Source organism: Apis florea, unplaced genomic scaffold (genome assembly GCF_048593485.1).
Source record: "Apis florea isolate Af1SG1 unplaced genomic scaffold, ASM4859348v1 contig_3798_pilon, whole genome shotgun sequence".
Lineage (NCBI taxonomy): Eukaryota > Metazoa > Arthropoda > Insecta > Hymenoptera > Apidae > Apis > Apis florea.
Genome location: NW_028256860.1, coordinates 1,826,430 through 1,845,719, shown reverse-complemented (window position 1 = coordinate 1,845,719; position 19,290 = coordinate 1,826,430). Strand labels below are relative to the sequence as shown.

Sequence of the window (19,290 nt, the reverse complement as noted above, 5' to 3'; positions counted from 1 at the left end):
GCCTCCGTCAGTCGCTGAGCGCCGCGAGAAAAAAAAGAAGAAAAAAAAAAAAAAAGAAAGAGAAACAAGGAATGAAAGTGCAGCAGCCCCTAATGTATTCTAAACGCAACCGGTGGCCTTCTTCTACCTGAACGCTTTCTTGTTCCCAGAACAGGAAAGCGTGATGATCGATCATGCGTGATTTCAGTCGCGGATACACGTAACCGTTCATTCAGCTGGACGTGGCCGCCACTGTCCACCTATAAATAGGTAGTCTCATTGAGACAGGTTCCAGAAAGTGGAGCCACGGTCCCGCTTCGGGCGATACTCGCCTCTTCCCGGGGACAAAAATATCGCGTAGGTGCACGCGATATTTCCGCCGAAAAGACGAAAGGGGGAGCCACGCGTGCTTCTTTAATTAAAGCAAGGGGAGCAAGCGCTTGCCAGCTTCCATTGTGGTACATCATCGTTTACTGTGATATTTTCACGTACGAAATTGTGATCGTCTTTGCTATGGATTGCTATTACCAGGGAATTTGTCCAGTTGGGAAATTTTGATTAACGAAGATTAAAGAATAATAAAGGGTTTTATATAACTCTTTTTCTTGAGTTGAGAATATTTTTCATAAAGGCTTTTATATGTTTCGTTATCTTAATGTTTTATATATAAAATTGTATTTAAAAATGAGAAATGTAAGGGTTGGTTCCCGATATCTTTCATATTGATATTCTGTAAATAGAATAGAAACAAGAAATTGCTTTATTCAAAATGTTTCATTAAAAACAGAATTTGTTATTGCGGAGTTGAGCTTATAATAAAGTGTTCGAAGCTTTTGTACTTTTGTAATTGTCTACAAATTCTGTGTATTATATCATGTATGGAATAAATGTTAAATTATAATGAGTGAAGTTGTATTAGATTATTTTCGAAAATATGTAAATGCAATGGTACAATTCTTATTTAATAAGATAAAATGAGAGGATGTGATATTACGTATATCGACAAAGAGACTGATTATCAGTTTAATCCGGATTATATGAAGCGGTTCATTGTTGGCTCCACAGTAAAAGAATACCCCCATTTTATCGATATATTTATCGTTAAACCATCATTTGCTTTGAATTTTGATAATTCAAGAAAAATACAAAACCCCCCTTTCAATCATTGACACTAGCTAAGCTCTCAAAAGTTTTAAACAATTTAGCACGATTTCACTTTAATCATCGAGTTCCAAAACAATGACAAACGAGTTATCGAAACTTTACCCTCGACTAAAATCGTCGATTTTCACGGTCATCGAAGGATGACGGTCGATTATCTCGAACGAGAAACGAGATCGAGCTAGGAACGTTAGCGTCACGAGTGTGTTACATGTTCGCACAAGCCCTTGCGTAGTTTCCACGAAGTCATTATTATTGCATTAGCCGGCGGCCGAGCACCGATTTGAATTACATATAAGTTTGCAAATTGGAGGAACGGATAATTACGACGTGGACGGCTAGCCGGCGCGAACTCGTTCCCGTCGTCGACGTGCAACCCACTGACACGCGTGTTCCTCGTCAAGATTTGTATTTTTCCACGGACGAAACCCGTGGACAACCCGTGTGGATCGTGATGGATCTCTCTCGGATACAGCGATGGATCGACCTTGATCGAACGAGCGGATTTTGCGCGCGTGCAATTACCACGTTTCAGAATTGCGGACAGCGCGATTCTGCTCGGGAGCTCAAGGATTTTTCGCGTGTCCCTGTTGCACGCGTGTGCGTTTTCTTTCTTTTTTTTTTTTTTTTAAAAACAGCACGGTGTCGGATGAGAAAATGATGATATGTTTCGTAAATTAATCATGAATTAATCATAAAGCCCGGGTGTAATTTATACCCGTGGCAAAAATGATTGCGCGTTTGAAAAATGATTTTTTCCAAGGAACATCGCCCCCTGCCTTTTGGAAACCCGCGAGGATTCGTATATTGGACGGTGATCTATGGATTTGTAATAATACGGTTGGCCCGGTTTATATAGGGATATAATTTCTTCATTTTGTTGCGGGGGATTTGGGGAAATTTCTGGGTTTTGGGGAGATTTTCATGTGAAATTATATATTGTTATAAATGTTACAGGAACATTATTATTAGATGTGAAAAGGATAATTTCATAATTTTCGAAATTAAATTTTTGAAGAAACAATGAAAATATTCTAAAAACTTTTTAGTATTCTTGGATTGTTGTTTAATAATTGTTATCTTTCATCGTTACTTACTTGATACTTGTGTAAAAATGGGAGAAATATGATTTCAAAAAGGAAAAACAATGAAAAAGTTGTAATCTTAACATTTTTCTTCATCTTCGACGTTATCTTCAATATCCTCAGGGCTCTATTACATAAATTCAACAAGTTATAACTTCGTAAATTTTCAAGATGCATGAATGAAAGTGTAGAAAAGTATATATAAATATTTTGCATTGATAATATTATTGCTTTTTTTGTTACTTTTTGTTTGAATCTTATATAATAATTACAATTTTATACTCATCGTATTCAATAATTTTAAATGAATTCACGAAATATAAATTTGTCTAAAAAAAAACGGTTTCACAATTTCAGAAATTAATGCTTCCACAATAATTGATAATTTGCTTATTTTATTATTCTTCATAATTTTATTACGTTGTTGAGAAAGTTTAAATTTCTTCTCTGCTCAATGTAACTGCAATGAAAGAAAATTTCAATGTTTGTGAAAGACTGGATAAGATTCATGTTTATTGGAGGCTGCAATTCGTTGTGCACGTGGATAGCGACATGCACATTGCACGCACACGCTGGTGCACATGACACGCACACGCGTACGCACGTGTGGAAGACGCATCGAGCCGATTTAGCGAGGCAATCGGGCTGGACTGGTAATTAGCAACGGTTATGTCAGCTGAAACTTGTCGAGTTCTCGTATATCTACAACATGATTCACGAATGGTGTCCCTTTGATGATTAGGATTATGATGCATTATCTTGAATTTTTTTGAAACAACTTCATTTTACAATTTAATCTTCAATTCAAAAATTCTATTTTTGCTTTACTCCTGCAAATTTGCCCATCTCAAATTTTTTTCAAAAATTGTCCTGTTGATTTTCAAAAATTCAAACAACGAAATTATAATTATTGAAATGATAAAATATTTAAAGAAAGTAATTTTCATAATTTTCCTCTTAACATCACTACGATACATGATTTATAAAAGTTATCCACATAAATTCAAAATCTTTAAACATATCTCGCAAAAACAATTACAAAACAATTTTCAACAAGTTGTAAAACATCTTTTTCAAACCTTTATCCTTCCTCTGAAAATTAATAAATTCACAATACGCGTATTCATCACATTCGATTACATTAAATTTCGTAAATAATTACAAAATTTTAATCAAGAAACCCAATGGAAAAACGCATCATCGGAGAACGAAAGAAATACATATGAAAATATATATTTTCTGTATCCACTTGTACATCTCTCAACGCAGAACCGAGTGGTACGCGGCGAACGTGTTAAACAACCAAACGAACGATCCACCAACGTGTATATACCGTTCGTAAACGATCCTGTACACGTAACGAGCCGTACTCCTTCGCGTATTGGCGCGCGCGTACGTAATACGTACGCGAACTGGTCCGCGTAAGCGCGGGCGCGCGCTCGCGGCCGCGACATACACGTGTAACGCGATAGCTATGTAGCATAGAGTTACGCGAACCCAATAATACGTCTGACGGCTGTCTAGACGGGGCCACGAACGATCGGCCGTGTGCGTGTAATCCAACGGGCGGCCACACCGTGGCGCGCGTGTGCGCGCGAGGCCGTACACGTACTTACTTATGTGCACGTTAATGGTTGGCTAGAGAGAGAGAGAGAGAGAGAGAGGACGGAGGGAACAGCGGTTAGAAGAGTGGAGGGGAGGCTCCAACGGGTATCCTGTGCGTATCCTGCGTACCTGTTAGACGCGAAAGGATTACACCACTCGCGGGGAGTAACTGGACTGGCTGTGGGGAACAAGTTTTTTTTTTGATTCGGTTACACTCGTGCGGTCGGTAGACAGGGTTTATCCAGTTTCATGTTCAGATTCGATGTCTTTGGGAATGTTTCCTAGGGATGAGTCATGGACGAGAAATAACAAGATTCGAGAATTTTTGGTATGAAGTAAATAGGAAAGTATTGTTGAAATATTCGAACATTTTCAAGAATTATGATCATTTTATTCTTCTTACTTCCTGTGGTGATTCTTTAATTTTCTACTCTCTTTCTCTTCCTCTAAATTTGTTCATTCGTGTAAACAGGAAAAATAAAGGATATGCATTTCATGATCGGCGTAATCACGATACCGTGGTTCGTTCACCTTTCAGTTAGAACGATCGTAATTACTTCTCCCGAGGAAGATACAAGATTCGAGATTCTTTTCATATTATAACTAATCAAGTTTGGTGTTAACCCTTTTGTTAGATGATCTCGGATACGAAGGGAGGGCCAAAGAAATTATAAAAAAGCGTGTTCATCAGCGAGCGTTATTGGAATATAAAACTTGAAAATGAGTTTAAGGTATCGCATTTACGCGACTTATAACGGGTTATCTTTTATTATTAATCTCACGTCGTGTAATTCATTCAGCTGTGCTCTCTCGAGGTCTAATCAATTAAATCTGCTGTACTCATCGAACAAATTATTTCCTTTCCACTCTCCCTTTTTCATTTTTGTTTTTTTCTCTCTTTAATTTCTCCTTTCCCTTTTTCTTTCTTTCACGCGTACATTTCGCACGTTGCATGCACGTACGTTAACTAACGTTCACCTTGTAAATTGGCAACGATATGTATGTATGTAGGAAGGATTCGAATACGAATATATGTATATATTCGTGCAGATTTACACAGATAAATCGATTGAAAATGCATGATCTATGGCCCCGTGTTATTTCACGTGCTTATTCCAATCATTCGTTCAATTATCGATGATAGATCTGCACGCGTTACACTGTAAATTACGCCACGATGAAGCTTCATTATGGCAGAACACAATCAGACGGATATTTTTACTCTCGTTAATTATTTTTGACAGCTGGGCAGATGGGGTGGCTTGTAGATCATCCCGATAACCATTTTTGCCCATGTTAAATTTGATTTTTCCCATTTTCTTCATCTCTAATTAGATTGGTCAAAAAGTTATTAGATTAATTCATATGAAATTGAACTGTCGTTTCTGGAAAATTTATTTCTTGCCACGAGATTTTTTTTAATAATTATCGAATTATAAGTTAATGAAATTACTTATGTGCTTTTTTAAATAATTATTAAATAAAGTTCTCGAGAATCCTTGAGGTTTTTCTCGAAGAATCGTAATCATTTGTTGAAAAGATCGATTATAGATTCATTAATGATTTTCTTGTACGAGCACGAGATAATCTGTTCAAAAACAATTAAAGAGATCGTAGTTTAAATCATGCTGAAGTTTTAAAGATAGAAATTTAATTTAAGAGAACAGTCCGCAAATGAAACAGTTTATTTTAAATAGCACGAATAATAATATTAATAAAATAGCATTTAATAATCACGAATATGAATTATTTGATTGATGTTAACATTATAAATTTTAAATGCTACTTCTTCTTCTTCTTCTTCTTCTTCTTCTTTAAAACTATTATCTTCTATTAAAAATTCTACTTTTTTTACTCTACATCGAAAAAAGAAAATCAAAGAAAACTCAAAGTTCAAAATAAAGTTTATATCTCTCTCTAAAATAACTTGGACATTGAAAAATTGATCATTTCCTTGCCTCACGTTCTTTGATTCATAAATCTCTTCTTATACATAAATCTGGAAACTGTTTCACGGTAAATCAAAAAATTTTCACGAGTTAATTACGCATTACTCAGCCTCCGCGACTTTAAATTAAACAAATAATGATGAATAACGGTCGTCATTAAATAATGCTGTATTCGATACTCGTGAAAAAGGGCTAATAAGTTCGTTCAATATCCCGAAGACCATCAATGTCGACATGCGCTATAAACTACATAATCTCTTCTTTTTCCCTTTTCCATTTATTTTCACCCCAATATTATACTATAAATCACAATAATAATACCGTGTGGCGTGTTTCGCGACAGAAAAAGAAGCCGAAGAAACGAAACTCGAGATAATAAAGCCTACCAATTCGTGTGTTTACGGCAATTTACGTAAATTTATTACATGTACACAAGATATACAAACAGCTTAAAGAAAGATACGGGCTTGTGATATTGATGAAAAATAAATCATCGTCGACGATCGATTATAAAACATGACCGGTCTGGTAAACACGAGTGAGATCACAGTACTTACAGTGCTTAACGGCGAAACGTGACGTCTGGCTCGATGCATAAACGAAATCGAGGAAAACACGAAAAAACGCTAGATGGCGGCCAGGTAGAGAAACACGGTACGCCTACTTCCTCTCGGAATAATCCATGCCCTCTAATCCATGCCTGTGTACGATAAAGTAGAGCTCTCGAGCAGGAAATAAATACAAAAAAAAAAAAAAAAAAAAAAGAGTGAAAAAGATCGAAGGAACATCATGAAAATAGTTCGCAAAATGTATCTTGGAAGATCCTCTTCTCACGCTACCAGACATGTTGAAGATACTAATCGTAATTATTATGTAATAGATGGTTGATTTCTTGGGATATAACTTGACATCCCCCTTTGATATCTTTTTATTTAATTTTTATCTTTTCTCTTATTTCTCTCATATCCTCGCGAGATAATTTTTTCATTCACGCTTCGATGCTTATGTTTAGCTTCTGCTAAAAAATCATGGAGCATCTTTTATTTTCGATGAAATTTTTACGTTATTAAATGTACATAATGAATGTTAATTGTATTTCTTCTATTATATAAATTATCTTATTTTTTCTTTGTATTGTAAACTATTTGCGTTATATAATTATATATATCATTATATAAAAATGAGATTATACATTTTATTTTGAAAATTAAGTACTTAGCTCGAACAAATGATTTAATTGATTTTTTTCAGAATTGAAGTGAATAATTCGCTGATGAAGACTTTAAAAACGAAGCAATGTCGCAATATCTTTTAAATATTGGAATAATTTAATAATGAAATATTTCAAAATCGGTTTGAGATAAAGATGTTACTTAAATATTTGTATATGATGAATTGTTGAAATGTTAATTGTGGCGAATATTATCAAACATACATGAGTTATTAAGCGTGAGTTTGATTTTTAAATTTCAAAAGATTATTAAGGAAAGGATAATGCGTTAGCTCGTAAATTATGTTTACGTAAATTATGTTTTAATTGGACAGGATTGAAACGGAATTAGTATTTCAATAAAAATTCGTACGTATAATCAAACAAGATTATGGTATAAGATAAGTAAGATTATTTTAGATTTATTTTTAGGTAAGATTGCGTTTAAAATTACTTTAATACTCATTGCAACGAATAAAAATCTGTTTGTATTCATTTTGAATTTTTTAATCCATTTTTTCCCCCATCAAGATCCTAATTTATTCTCATTCATAATCGTTTTGTTTCCCTGTATCTATTAAATTTTTCTTGTTCTTGTAATACAATATCGTTTCATATGTGTATAGAATATTCCTATAACATTATAATTTTTCTTAAAACTAGAACAATTTTATTAATTTATTAACTAAAGAATTTTTATATCCAGTTTTTGAAATTCTCTTCAAATATTTATTCTTTATTAAATCCTTTCATTAAAAAAATTAAAAAATTAATATTATTTTAAGTTCTTATTTCATTAAATTCTTTATTATTATAAATTTTATTTAAAGAAAATAAAATTATTATAGATTGATTCACTTGAATAATATACTTTTTCTGAGAAAAACTCATTTCCAACATGAAATCCAAAAAGTACGCTTTCAGTATCTTTTCAATCTTGAAAGAGATGAAACTTAATAATAATATGGCATAAAAAAATGAGGGAAAATAACGGATAAAGAAATACCCACTATAAAGAAATAGAGATTTATATTTTAGTAATCAATTATGTAATAGTTAATTACGCATTATCTAATCTTTATTCTATAATAATTTACCACAATATAATTTTCGTTTCTAGCAAATATAATTTTCTATATCAAGAAATTCTGACTTTGAAATGAAATAAAGGAAAGGAAAATGCGACATCTTAGAAAAACTTGCCAGAAGCGATATTAAAAATCTATCAAACATTAAATTTAAAAGATTTTTTCCCACACGGATATTTCGCTATTTATATCATACTGCTGTATCATACCTCGTTCAAAAGCAAAAGAGTTAATCGAATATTCTCACAAGGATCGCAGGTCAGTATCGGTTGAAGTCACGCGCTCGGTCTGGCCGCGTACGTGTTGGAGCAAAGGCAACGACAAAGGGCGGTCCGCTCGGCGCAAAAATACTCGACTCGAGCGTCCCCCAGCCGAGAGAGCAACGAGGATCGCGTTCGCGGTTGGATATCGCCCTTCCCGATCTCTGATTGCGAGAGAGTTTGGTTTCACCGCGCGCTCCTTCTCCGCCACGTTCATATCGAGTGTACTTCGCCTCCTCGTCAGGGTTGCGCGACCAAGTACCCCGTGCACCGTGCACCGTAGACTAATGATTCCGTCTGAGTGGGAAATTGACCACTAGGGCGCTGAAAAACCTTCGGCCAGCGGTCGAAGAGAGGAACGGGCCTGGCCCATTGTACTTGTGGCCTTATAGTGGCTTTCAGTTTTTTAACAGCGTTTTACGGGAAACCCTGAGAAAGCATCTTCCGGTGACGATGAACCCTTTCGCTATTCTCAGCTCGCCGGTGATTGCGGCCGCTTGTTATTGGATATTCGTTCGCGCGATTGTGGTCAAATTCGTTACATGTATACATCGTATCATTTTTAAAATATTTCAAATATTCGAGAATACTCGAGGATTAACTAATGGAAATTAATTTATTTTAAAAGTTCTGTGGTAAGTTGTTGTGCTTCAGCGGTTTTTATTTATATAAAATCGAAAGATCGAAACTCTAATAATTGGGTCAAGATCTGTCTTTAGTGGTCGATATGTATTTTAATTCAATTATTCGTGAGTAGTTTAAATAATTGATTTTATTATTGAAATAAATATTTAAAGTTTAGTTATTATTTCTTTCTATTTATGATTTTACTGGATTTTATATATTTGATATTTCTTTAGTATCACAGTTTAAACTATTCAAAAAATGAATTAGTTAAAATATATATTATTGATACGAGTAGATATTGTGAAATGTGCAAGGGATAAATATCGAATGACCTGTTAACCAAGTATAAGAAGGGAAATTATATATACTTATATACTTATCTTTAAATTATACTCACGTAAGAAGAGAATTATTTTCATTCTTGTTAAGGATTTATTATATATGAGGAGTGAATATAGTCACTTATGGGGTAATTTTATAAGATAATCTTACGATATTATAATAATTGCCTACTATTCAGAATACATTATAGACTAGTTAAAATGATTTAGTATTTAATATATATATATATATATATAGATCGATTTTACAGTTCAGATTAAGAAAAGAGGTCTCGAAAGAAAGAATAATAATTTTTTTCCATCTTTCTTATCTTAAAATTAACTATATATAAAAAGAATGATTATAGTAATTGAAGACTTGGGATAGTTCTAGATTTATAACCTGAAGAAAAATATAGTCTCGTATCATTAAATGATCCGAAAATAATAATTATTTTTATCTTTAGAAGATTTATTACGTTCGACTGTATAATATATCGTGTACGACTATATAACTTAATTATGTAAATTTGATGAAAAATTTTAGTTATTTATCATAGATAAGAAAGAAACGATTATTTTTACGAAATTTTTATTAGCTATTATTAAGGGCTTATTACAAAACAATTGTAATGGTTCAGCGTCGATCATTCGACCATTGTAGAATGGAAGAAATGCATAATCAGTTATCATTGAAAATTAATCATCCACGAGGAATTGTCATCCATCATCCGGTATTCATATAGAATAATTATAAAGAAATATAATTGACCGTTATATTAAAGAACAGTTATAGTCATTTATCAATCAGAATCCATTTAAATCATCTATAAATTATCTATAATAATTCCAGATATAATATATTTCAACATCAAATTTTAACGTAGTCCTAATTTCTCAATTTTTACCAAATTGCTAATATTTACGAATTATTGAATATATATTTTTGAAATTATTAATTTCTTTTAATTTCTTCAATATCCAGTTCAAAGTTTTTCCGCCTCAAAACTACCTATAATTAATTAATGGAAATTTGATTCTCACGATTGAGAATCTGAAATGGGAATTGTTCTTTCTCATAAGTTTCTCAAATTATAAAACACCACTGTTGGAATCTCAATTTTCAACTTTTTTTCTATTCAAATAACTCGATCTTCGCGCCAACCAAGATGGCGCGGTCGGGGAAAAAATGGCGTAATTGATGAGTTCGCGCGCCTCGGAAGCGAAAGGCGACATTAGGCTCGTGTAAACCGTGGCCCATCGCGGAAAATCATATTTATTGTGACAACGTTCGTATTGTTATCGAACGGGTCATTCATTACATCTGGCGGGGCTATGATTAATGGTCGCCGCGAAGATAAAATGTGGATAATTGGGGTCCTAAGTTCAGCGCACGGCTTGGTGATGAATAGTAGAATTCAGCGTAATTTATTGTCGGCCAACACCGTGTCCGCACAATACCCACGACCATAAAATAATGGGCAAGATCTAGCCCCATAGCGGATGGAGGTTTCTGCGAAAAATCAGGCGGATCGGTTTGCTTTAAAATACAGATTGGTCTTTGTAACGAATGGCACGATCAACGGCACGTGAAGCATAAACAAATCGTAAATCACACGAGCTCGTGAATCACCGTGTTAATCGTGTTCGATTTTTCTGGAATTTTTGAAAAAAATAATTCGCAAAAGACCCACTTATTCCTCTACTTTCACGGGCAATTTTCTAGAACTTGCCAATAAACTGCATTGAAATTCTATCTTGAATTTTATAATCCTGTCACAATTTTTTTCCACAACCACCTGTCCTCCTTACGCGCACATTCTCCCTTTCGCTATCTCTCCATCTCTATCCCTCACTCGACTCGCAAACATTTCTAAAAGACACTCGGATAATCCACCCAAAACCTTAGGAACTCTTGCACCCTTCGCTCACGCGATAATCTCAAGCACTCTGCGCAAACACTCGTCTTTCACACCTCCAAGTCTCCGCACCAAGCACTCTTCATTCCAACATATATCGTTCTCGCACCGCTCCTAAGTCGCCCATAAATACGTTATCCCCGCGCCTTTTTCCCACCTCGACATCAATCTCCTCCTCCTTAACGATCAAAGAAATTCACCAGCCTCCTTTCGCATCCTCACCTATATCAACACCTCCCTTCCCAATACCAACACTCTCTCTTTCCACCACCAACACAACTTTTCGCCCCAACAACAATTTTCCAAAAGCGCAGCGACACAGTCACATTCTCGATTCTCCAGGTCCGCCCTCTTCTCGCGAGCACATCGCGCGAACGCGTGAGCCGAGGAACGCGCAAAGAGACAGCGAGTTAAGGAGAGAGAGAGAGAGAGAGAGAGGCGAAAAAGAGGGAGCGAGAGAAAAGAGGCAGAGTTGAGGACGCGTCTGGTTGAAGGATCGTACGTATGCGCATCGTTAGAGAGCGGGGCTGTCAAGTTGCGCAGGTGGCCACGTTGGACGTGGATAGATGGGCCACGGCGTGGGCAGCAACGAGCGTAGCCCCTGGAGGCGGCCGGCCGGTCTCTCCCCTGCCTCTCGTGTGCTCCTCGCCTTTTCCACCGACTACCACCAACACCACGCGTCGCCTTCTCTCTTCTCCGGAGAACTCGAAAAGGCCATTCCACTTCGGTCCACCAAGCCCCGGAAGACTCACTCCCGGCACACACGTCACTCACTCGCTCGGGTCACTCGCCATTATTGCATATATCGCTCGTTCTCCACTTCTTCTTCTTCTTCTTCGCCGCCGCAACGCTAACTGGTGCACTCCAATCACCTGCACGCACGACCACGCGTGCGGTGTGTATGTATATATATATATTGTGTGTGTGTGTGTATACAGCGTGGTAACGAAATAACGAGAGAAACTCGAGGATGGAAAAAGGAGAAGAAAAGAAAGTGTATGGATATATATCGAGAGTACAAAGTTGCGGGGTCCCGACATCTGACGTGGATCGCGCCTGGCCGGTAATCATCGGTTGCGATCGCGTGTTGGTCTCGCGAGGATGCTGGTTGAGAAGCTGCTCTCCACGCGCGAACTTCCTCTCGAACAAGTTGCTACGAGAGGATGATCTTGCAACGAGATGTGTGTATAGTAGATATTTAACGAGGAGGGAGGGAGGGGATGATGTACTCGTTTCGTTAGGTTGTTGTTGGAGGTTTTAATGGCGTTTCTGCATTTTTCCTTGGGGATGATGACGTTGAAAATTAGCCTGTGAGATTAAACGGCGATTTAAGAAACTTTGTTTCTTAATTTGTCGTGTTATCGATGAAACTCTTCTATCTCGTTTGGCGATTACAATCTTCCGGATGATCTTCTTCTCTGATCTGATCTTATGGAATTCAATTTTGAGAACTTTAATTATTTCGATTAAATTAGCTTCGGAACACAAGGTGTATAAAATCGGAAACATTTGAGATTTGTAATGAGGAATGAAATAATACGGAAAGAGATATTATCATTTAAGAACATTTGCCTTGATATACACACGTTAATCAACTTTTAAATGCAATCTCTTCATTTCGATCGTATTATTTTACACGAGCAATATCGAACGAGCGACAAAGAACAATTGCAATATCTCTCCACCATTCGTACAATATCAAAACCAACATTCCAAGTGTATTCCGTCTTGATCCTATCTCAAGATTCGCCGCAAGATGTCGTCGTTCTCCTCTCGAGGACAACGCGTTTCTCGCACGCCAATAAACGCGACGTCACAAAGGGCCGCTGAAAAACTGATCCACCGCATTTGCTAATTAAGCCAGGCCAAGGCGACCGATCAGCCGATGAGTCAAGAAGTTTAACTCCTCCCTCCCAATGCCGTCAACCCCTTTAACCCCGTCTCACTCGCTCCCCCTGGAACACGCACGAGCATCGTATCCGTGGCGACAAAGAAAGAGAGGACTGACAAACAGACAAACCGGGAGGGGAACGCGGAGGAAGTGCATGCAGACGAGGCAGACACACAGCCATCCAGGGTCCAGGACGATGGCGTACACGCGTATATATATATATATATATTCGAGAGAGCATCCACGGGGAGGGAAGGTGGAGGAGGGTGGTGTTCAGGGGCCCAGCCGCGCTTGAAACAGGGTAGAAACAATGAAGATTTGAAGGGTTGACTCGGGCGGGGGGATCAAAGGTTGAACGAAGGGGTGCACGGGTTTCAACAGCCCCACTGAGTGGCTATTAGGCACCCCCAAGCCAAGCAAGAGCAATTTGCTATAATCATTACCATTCAGGATCTCCGAGCCGAGAGGGTCCGTTTCTCCGTGCGTCTCGTGCCCTCCTTGACGAGGAACACCCGTTGTAACGGGTGCACCCGTCCTCGATGCCTGGGTAATATCTGGCCAACGTTCCCGCGGGAAAACTTCCTCGGCCGTTGTCTCGTTCCAATGTTCGATGCGAAAACATTTCTGCTCGGCCGAGGTTGACGCGGGGGGGTTTTGATTTATCGGTATATCGAAAGTCGACGAATTAAAGTTTCTTGTTAAATAAATAATAAATGCCTTGAAAAATGGCGATCTTCGTAGGAGTGTTAATAAATTTCTGTTGTTTTTCATTTGATATTATCTTCGATAATGTGTCATGTTGGAGGTAATTGAGCTTTTATATACGAATTCATGATTTTATTTATTTTTACGTTTATCTATAAGGAGTTAATATCGCAATATTGAAAATACGCGAGAATGTAAGTTATTCTCCTCCTAACAATTATAATTTTCAAGTAGTCTTATAAAAATTACAAAATCTATAATTTTACGATGTGATGATCTTTAAATATATCGTCTTTCGCTCTCCGATCTTTTTTCGAATATTACTTCGGCTTATTAATCAAAAAAATTATCTCTTGTTTCTATCGATAAGATAGAAAGGAGAGCTTAAATCTCCAAGCACGATAAAGCACAAAAATTGCACGCAACACAATTGGCGAAACATTCGACGAAACAAAAAGTTCAAACAGGAGGTCAACGAGTGTCACGAACTAGACTTACCACTTTCACAAGAGAAAGCCTCTCTCGAGGCCGACGAGAGAGAGAGAGAGAGAGAGAGAGAGAGAGAGAGAAGAATAAAAAGAAAATGCACGGTAAAAACTATTTCAACCATCTCGCAACGCACACGCTTGCTTTTCTAGCCAAGCAAATCACGCGAGAACCCTTTTACAACTCGTTCCAGGAACAAGATCCTTTTCTAGTTTAGTCGTCGGCGGTGATATCGGAAACCTCGTTCACGAGAAAAGTTGAAAGGGAAAGGAAAGAAGAAAGGGTTAAGGAAGGAAGAGCGTGAGAAAGCGCAGTGGAGGCAGATAAAGAGAGGGTGGTGGTTGTTGCGGTGGGCACGTTAAAGGAGTCGGGCGCGAAGGGGAGGGGGAGGGGGAGGGGGGGGAGGGAGGGAAGAGGAAGGATGCATGAATGTGGTAGCAAGAACAATTGATGAAAAACGGTGCGAGGAGTGGTTGGGTTTCTCGGAAAGTCTCTCTCCGCGAGAGAGGCACGCTGCAAAATGAAGGGAGGCAGGTGCATCGCGGGTGCAGCTGGGAGGCTGCTGCATGCACCGTCGTCCCTGCGAGATACTCCGACGTCGTCCTCTCTTCTTCTCTTCTTGCGCCTCCACGCTCCCTCCACCCTTCTCCTCACCTTGATCCCTACCCTCCTCCGTTCCTCGGGGCAAGACAAAGCGGCAAATAGTGGGAAAGTATCGCTGCGCAAAGATATCCTCCCCCTCCCCTCCCCTTTTCTCGAATTCTGTCGACGAATTTTCTATTTCGAATTTCGCTCTTTCTTTCTCTCTTTCTATCGAATTCTTTCACAGTAGTTGATTCTTGGATGCAATATTTCTCGCATAATTAAATAAACGGGTAACCAAGAATTATATATATATATATATAAAAAAATATATATATATATATATATATATAGTATTTTTAAATCATAAAATCATTGCACAACTAAAAAATCGTAGGTGGAATATTTTTCCAATTCCATTCTCAATTATTCTTCTTCCATTTCGTTTCAAGGCCGACCTTGCAGATCCTTCTTCCACGAGACGGGATGTATCGAAGAAAAGAGGGAGGAAGGGGGCAAGATAGAGGGGAAAAAAGGAGAGGACTGATGCGAATCGGTAGATCGGCAAGTTACGCGTGGATGCGGCGCGCTCTAAAGGGGAAACAATCTGGTTGGCTACCTGGCGCAGCGACGGTTATAAAACACAGAGCCGGGGACGTTTATCGCCGCCCTAAAGGTGAATTCACTCCGGTGACGTCGCCACGACCGGACTCGAGAGCTCGCGCAGAGTCTAGACTGCTGGCAGACGTGGCAAAACGACGATATACAACACGCTGGGGCCCAAGCGTGTGCTCTCTCGGCCGGCTGACCGTGATTGGCTGCCTTTACACGAACGGCCAGATACCTCTTGCTACCAGCGGACTCATCATGGCCACGGGGAGGAAGCCGGGGGAAGAGGATCGATCGGGCAGATAGTATCCATTATCATGGATCCACGTTCTAACGCGACCAATTACGTAATAAATCATTGAGATTTCGTTCTGTGTTAAGTGTATTTAGTCCACTCATGATTCAACCATGATTTTCTAGATTATTAATTCTTACTTTTTGAAACCACGGTGTCAATGATCTTCTCCTTTGCTCTTCTTCTCTGAGCTGATATTACTTATTTGATTTTCTTAGATTGTTAATAATGATTGTTTCTATTATATTTATATCTGGCAGAATATCATATCCTACTTTTCTATTTTCGTTCAACGTTAACTATGGAATCAATGAATTTATCGATTTAGCAACGTAAGTTTTAAGTTGCGATTTCAACAATTGGCTCTTACCCATAAATGTTTTCTCTTGCAATCTTTTCTTTGAAAAATTTAAATTAATTGGAAAAACAAGCCGAGATCGGAGAAGGGATAAGGACGCGACAAGAAGGGGATAGATATCCCCCCTTTTGCACCGCTGTCTTTCGATTTGGAAACACCCTCCCATAAATCGTCGACACAATAATAGAAGAAAACAAGAAACAACAATATCGTCGGAGTAAACGAAACAATTATATCGCAATAAAGTCGTCGATTCTATCCAGACCCGAGTATTATGCAAAATACTCGGCGTATATTATATGGTATATATTATGGCTTATTATGTAAATCGTGTTTGCAACAACAGTTAAGCTGGCCCAAGAATGCTCTCGACTCTTAGCGTCGAGACCGCTAAGATGGGTTCAAAGGGCTAAATAGAAATGGAGGGGGAAGAGAGTTGGGCGCATTGATTTTAAGCTAACGTGACGTTGGATCTGATACGCGAAATTACGAAGGTTGGCTCACATGCATAATGCATACTGCGCATCGGTGGGGGGAGGGAGGAGAACAACAGCGAGCGAGAAACACAAGAAGAAGATCAAGAGAAAGAAAACGAACGAGAAAGGGAACGAAGTGGAGAGGGGGGAGGAGAAGTGGAGGAAAGAAGAGAAGGAAGAGAAGTGGTAGCAAGTGGCCAGTTTCTTTCGTACTTTCCCATCTTATTTTCCTCTTTTGCCATGCTTTTGTTTCGATTCCTCTTCTTGTTTACTGAATTTATTACATGACCAATCGCTGCACACAAGCCTTTTGCGCAGCCACGGAAATGTACCCCGGGTTGCATGTTTCTGGTTGCTACAGCCTCTTACTCTCCACCAGCGGAGACCATCCGTGGAGACGGTTACATGTAAATGAGGAAGGGAAAAGAGAAGAGAAGATCGTAGCGAAGATCGGAAAGAAGATCGTGGCGGCTGTTTCGAGGCCGTGTTTAAGACTCCAACTACGCTACCACGGGACGAAATATTAAATATTAATCGTCGTATAAAGCTTTCTTACCGCGGCTATATTGGATCGTGAACTACGTCGATAGTGGGACGTATAGCAAGATTTTATGGGTTTCGAGCCGAGTTGCACGTGTGTTCACGAACTTCGTGAAAATAATAGGGGAGGTAAAGATGAAGTTCTTATGGCGGCCTCGATTTGTTTATTGCCTTGTATCCCACGATATTAAAATACAATTTTGAATTAATATTTTAAATCAGTCGACGTGATCGGAAAAAAACTGAAAAACTCTTATCGTAGATATTTTTCAAAGATAGATTTTTACAAATGTTCCATGCACATAGTTTATGTATTCGCAACATTGCTCCATACGTAATTTAATTCTTTAATTATGCGCGACGATGTAAATTAACAAGCGATAATTAAAACATTGTAGAAATTCTTTTAATCGATATTTTAATAAATAAGTATGATATTGCAGTTTTGCCCAATCTCCTTCCTTTCGGAAAACAATCATGGAACAACAAAAAATTGTTGTTTCATTCGGAAAGGAAAGAAAAAAAAAAACCCGGGACAGTTATATTCTCAGTGACGTTGGTTTTGACATTAACGCACGTGCAGCCCTGGATATTAAGCGAACGGTTGCTTAACTCCAATATCATATTCTTAACACGACGTAGAATATTGCGTCCCCTTGGCGAGGGGAGCACGGTGAAAAATTAAAACGGCATTCCGTGCCTTATAAAGAGTTCTGTTGTCTCGTTACGCGGGATGCACGAGAACGTGCATCGCGGATGTTGTTGGTGCACGTGTGCAACGTAAATCTCTTAACCTTACTGATGTGACCGTGTGTGGAGGAAAGAGAGGAGAGCACCGTGCAGACATAAACTCAGGAATGGGAACAAACACTGTCGGGCAACGTTCGTTCCGGAGAGAGAGAGAGAGAGAGAGCCAACTTGCTACGTGGTTCGTCCTGGCTAGAAAATATCGAGGGTTGAGATAATACAGAGGGTGTAGGTATCCTTTCGGTATCCTTTCGAACAATCTCCAGTTAATCTTATTGTACACGTGTACGTTACACGCGAGATCAAGTTATTTGCAACTTTGTTAATTCGAGTTGCATCACTGAGGATTTTAAATGTTATATAATAATCTTTCTGAATCATTCAATCTTTATCCTCCGTACGTATATATCTTTACACGTGTATGTTTTATACCAGAAAAAATTATCGTTTGCAATAATAATTTGTTGTTTAAATTTAATCTAATTTCAATGTATTTAGAATATTTGAAAAGATTATAACATGTTACATTAGTATATTAATCGTATGAAAATTTCTTCTTTAATAAATTTTTTTCTTTTATATTTTTCTCCTTCTTTTAGTTCCAAGAGGTAATTGTAAAAGCATTTCACCGAATGCTTATTTATTCATATCTATATTCGATACGGGAGGATACGATTCATCGTTCCAGATTTAAGGAAATAAACGGAAAGATTCCGTGGTTAAAAATATGCAGGTATCTTCGATTATTCAATGCTTACGCAAGCATTTACATCACTCTTAGTTAATTTTTGACGCGTACGGTATACGCGAGTTGTTTTTACGCGACGTAAGATCGACAAACGTAAGATTGCAAATAGAGAAAGAGAGAAATGATGAACAGAAAGACAGAGAATACAAACAATGAAATAATCGAAACGAAGAATAATTTTTTCGACACTTTCCAATTACAATATGGATATAATAAATAGTAAAAGAGGTAGAAATTTAAACTTTTTCGAGAAGAGTATTCTAATTTGTGAACGAATATTGAAAGTTTAGAAGAATTTGATCAATTTGTAATTTGTAATAATGAAGATTTATAGTTGAACGAAAAAGGAATCTATTTTATTATAAGTCTCATTATTAAGGATAAAAAAAAAATAAATAAATAATAAATTTTGATCTTTAAAAGATTATTCATAATAGAATATTTTCATTTCATTCTGACAATATTTTATTTATGATTTCAAGCAACAAAAGTTATCTTTCACAATAATATTTAAAATCTATGATCTATGATCACCCAATTTTTTCAAATGCTGGCATACCATTTAAAAATTATTCATTTTATAATTTTTATTCATTAACTTACAGCAATTTGATTTTTGTTTTTAGCAAAATCATTTAACGTTATTGTAT

General features: G+C 37.5%; 1 long non-coding RNA gene across 1 annotated transcript in view; it reads left to right on the top strand.

The window, feature by feature from the left end:
- Positions 1-15,856, top strand: part of LOC147656314 (uncharacterized) — a 36,821-nt gene extending 20,965 nt beyond the window's left edge. The window contains exon 2 of the long non-coding RNA XR_015294645.1: positions 15,320-15,856. This is a non-coding gene — a long non-coding RNA (uncharacterized LOC147656314). The remainder of the gene's footprint in view (positions 1-15,319) is intronic.
- The last annotated feature ends 3,434 nt before the right edge of the window (positions 15,857-19,290 follow it).